This window comes from Dendroctonus ponderosae, unplaced genomic scaffold (assembly GCF_020466585.1).
Source record: "Dendroctonus ponderosae isolate FM_Combo_2020 unplaced genomic scaffold, Dpon_F_20191213v2 Dpon_F_20191213_5, whole genome shotgun sequence".
NCBI classification, from domain to species: domain Eukaryota; kingdom Metazoa; phylum Arthropoda; class Insecta; order Coleoptera; family Curculionidae; genus Dendroctonus; species Dendroctonus ponderosae.
Genome location: NW_026018715.1, coordinates 120,362 through 124,561, shown reverse-complemented (window position 1 = coordinate 124,561; position 4,200 = coordinate 120,362). Strand labels below are relative to the sequence as shown.

The following is a 4,200-nucleotide window of genomic DNA, read 5'->3' as shown; positions in this document are numbered from 1 at the left end:
ATTTTCAATGCGACTTGAAATAATGACACCACACCCAAAATAACTTGGACTCCCTCAAATTCTTGACACACACCAACTTTCTTTAGCTCATCGCACGATAGTCTGTAAGAAGATTTGCGACTACCCGGAAGAAAATTATAGGCCAATTAAAATAGACGCCCTCTGAATCAAGTGAACAACGTACTTTTGCGCATAACTCTGGAACGGATGATCGGATTGTAAAAGTGAGAACACCTCTGAAAAGCCATTTAAATTCGCCAGAATTTGAACCCAGACGCCCATCAAAGGCATAACCTCGTCTGAAAAATTTGACACAACAACTGTCTTTCGCCACCAACTTCCTAGTCTGTCAAAGGGTTTGCAAAAATTGAAGCTGCATCAAAAAGCCCTTTAAATTAGTTATTATTAGACCACTTCTAAAAATGTTATTGACCAATTAAAACAGGCGCTCTTTGATTGAAGTGAACCAGGTTGTTTTGCGCATAACGCGGGAACGGATAGTCTGATTGCAAAAGCGAAAACAGCTCCGGAAAGGCCGTAAAATTCTCCACAAGTCTCCAAAGCAAATTTTGCAATACGTCCTTTAACAAAGTGGATAAACGGGATATAATCGGGTCTCCCCTCAAACACCCTAGTTCGTTAGTAGACAAAATACTGTTATGCAGCGCATTTAGCTTGGAAAACATTATTGCGTCCTCTAAATTATCCAAAAACATAATTAAGTTTTGACAATATAAGTTTAATTGCGTTATTGACCCATGAAACCCAAGATAATTCTGAACGTTGGTTATGGTTTGTTGCATTAGTTGCTGAAAGGACATTGTACTTAATCTAAGTTTGTCCAGATTGTCGTTAAGGGTTGTTATGGTGTTATTGTAATGGGCGATTAAACCTTTGGATAGTGACATCTGAAGTTTCAGTTCATTGTTGATATTTATTTGATTACGCTCTAAAGTAGCAATTGCTTCATTGTAATGTTGGTCGTCTTCAGCGTCAAGTGTACTAAAAAGCCATTTATTAATTTGCCCTACCACATTTAAGAGGCCTCGTTGTTTGAGAACAAGAAATAGCAGGTATAGAACTAAATTTCCTTAGTTAAATTCACCATTCCACTCGCGTCTCGAGTAACAATGGGTCTGTCCTTCGGCTACAAAACTGTTCTTATCCCTGTCGGACAAGGGCAAATTAAGATATAACGGCTTTTAGCCACCCCGATTATGTACTGCATTTTTGCCAAGAGACAGTACCATAGATAAAGACGAGTATAGATTACCAACTCTCTTGCACAATACAATATGGAAGCAATGTCGATCCAACCGCCATTCATGATGGCTACAGGCACAACTGCGCTTCTTTACCTAACTGTACAGAGGCAAGACTTGTTTCCGATTTATAAACAAATATATTAAATTGAAAATAAACATTCTTCTAATCTCAATTAAAGTACTGGGTTGCCGACAATAGCAGATACATATTTAGACAGTAGTGATTGGTGTTTGGATATGTTGATAATAGAAACTTCATAAGCATTTTCAATTTTTTATTGCAGTAAATAAATCGCCGAAACGCCAAGTACCATTAATTTGTGAAAAGTGTATTATACAAACCACAAACCTGTGATTATAAATAAACAAATAATTCAATGTAACAACTAATGAATTAATTAATTCAGTGCAATTATGAATGCAGATACATATTTAGGTAGTTGGATGATTGTCACAATAATATATACCGACATATACTTGGGTGCCATGAGATCGGTTTGATAAGTCTAAAATCTACAGTAATAAGTAGTTATAAAATACTTTTACCTACGACCTCTACTGTAAGTAGGTTTATACAAAATGTCAATATACAATAGATAAAATATGCAAATTGGTCTTTTAGTTTATTACAGTTAAATTTACATCTGACTTCCTCATTTATTGTATATTATTGAGTATATGTACTTACACGGAACCGTGACGATATTTGATGTGCCAACATAGTCATATGTTGTTCCAGCAATATCACATATGTTGGCTGATGGTTGCACCAACCGTCTTTTGCCAGGATAGACTTTTGCTGGCTTCATAATAGCATCTAGCGGACTCCACTTGGTGAAAGACGTGCCTGACTCGAGAGGAAGATCTTTCACTGGGGTCACACATGCTTGAGCATATGGTATACCTTCTCAAAAGAAGCTGTTTTCCTTGGAAGCTGCACCTTGAAAACCTTCGAAATGTATGTAGGATATAGGGTGAATAATATATGTAGTAGCAATCTATAAAACAGGCAAGCTAGTCTTATTTAAACATACCTGGAAGGCCTTTTGGTGGTAGGCAATTTAATATTAGTCTCCCGTTTGTCTCGGTAAACGGTCACACCCAGTCCGCTTGATCCAAACCATTCTCAAGTTTTGATTCTGAGGAAATGCACACCTAAAAGTATTCTGCTTTTATTTCGTTTTAACTTGAATCCGAGAAATGTACGAAACCAGCAACATGTGGGTTTCGTCCAACAATCCACATGTATATAATTGTAGTAATGCTGAAGATACTTACCGCCTTGAAGATGTATCATTGGACTGAGGCACACAGCAACGTGCAATATTAGTGCTCATTTTTTAAAATCTATGATAGACGCCACGGATTTACGAGTAATCTATGGTCTCGCTTTTAAATATGTAAACTCCTTTTAACCTAAAAACAGCAAAATCCCACGTTTTATATATTCGCTGTCGTGTCACATAATCTATGCCCTTAAGTGGAAACTGTAACATTGTCTCTTTTATGCCCTCAAGTCGAAACTGTAAAATTGTCTCTTCAATCAATTTATCTTCATCTGATCAATCACAGAAGGCCGGGCTGCGTTCCCAAAAACATGGGTACGAGCATGGCTATATGAGAGAGCCCCTCATGGACAGTACGACTCCAATCGCCAAAGCATGCGCTATTCTGTACGCGTAAACAAGATCGAAAAATATCGACCTTGTTTACTGTTATTCAAGGAAATTGGGAATCCAATTTTTATTTTTATTCATTAAATATGTAAGATATACTTATTTATTGTTTAATATTAGATTGGATATGTTTGTCATTATACCGGGTGGTCAACTTTGATGACATTTAACAACAGCGAGCAAAATTACAAAACTGATAGTTGTAGGTGTATCTGCAATGAACTGAGTTTGTGTTTGCTAGTTTATTTGCTTCAAAGAGAAGTTATTCACGTAGCGTATGAGCTTTTTACAAAATTTCATTGACTAAACTAATTTAATCCCGATAGTGGCGATGTTTCAAGTTGTCAATTAGCAAATAATATCATTGTATACCATTTGAGCGACGAAATGAGTACAACTCCCAATGCTACCCAATTAGTCAGGATTTCTTAAATCATCCCTCTAGATGAGCAGTTTTCAAACTTTTTTAGTGGCGGAACCCTTTTAAAGAATTACATTTTTAACGGAGCCCTAAACCCTAACTTAACTAAACGCAAAACGAGTTATATGTGTATTGTTTATTAATAAGCTTACAAAAAAGGTCTAGTTTTTTAAAAATAGCTACGCTTCGACGATATCTTGTGTTTTTTTAATGGAAAGGATATACAAAAATCCTATTTTTTTATTCAATTTTCAAAGGTTTGGCCAACATTTTACCTTGATTCTGACACTTTGGTTATTCGTGCGTCTGTTGCGGTGTTTCAAAGTTTGAATAAAGCAATGCCGATTTATTTATTTGCAATAGTTCAGGAAGTAAATATAACGAAATTAACAAATCTATAAAAAAGAAAACAAGAGAAGATTTAAAGCAGTACAACACAAAAGTGATAACAACGACTATCGAAAACAACAAGAACATGAAAATACTTAAAACACTTAACAATAATACGTCAACTAAAGGACACAGACGGAAACATCAAAGAAGACAGAAAAGATTTAATGGAGATTGTGGAAATTTTTTACAGCACACTATACACCAAAAATAACCCAATGCAATAAATCGAAGCTGATGAGACGATTCTCAATGTGGGCTCCGAGGACCTGCCCGACATCACCATACAAGAAGTAGAACTAGCACTGTCTCAAATGAAGATGGGATTACGGCAGAAATGATAAAACTTGGTGGACACATTACTGTAGAATCAATAAAAATTCTTCTTAATAAGTGTCTAACAGAAGGCGTAATACCCCAAACATGGCAGAATGCCCAGGTGATTTTA

The 4,200-nt window shown here is 36.0% G+C and overlaps 1 long non-coding RNA gene across 1 annotated transcript; it reads right to left on the bottom strand.

Annotated features, from left to right (window-relative positions):
- Nucleotides 1-1,527: 1,527 nt before the first annotated feature.
- LOC109533050 lies at nucleotides 1,528-3,009 on the bottom strand. The gene is made up of 3 exons (XR_002171482.2): nucleotides 2,544-3,009; nucleotides 2,300-2,420; nucleotides 1,528-2,214 (listed from the first exon to the last, which is right to left on the bottom strand). It is a non-coding gene; the product is annotated as an uncharacterized LOC109533050 (long non-coding RNA).
- Between the last annotated feature and the right edge of the window lie 1,191 nt (nucleotides 3,010-4,200).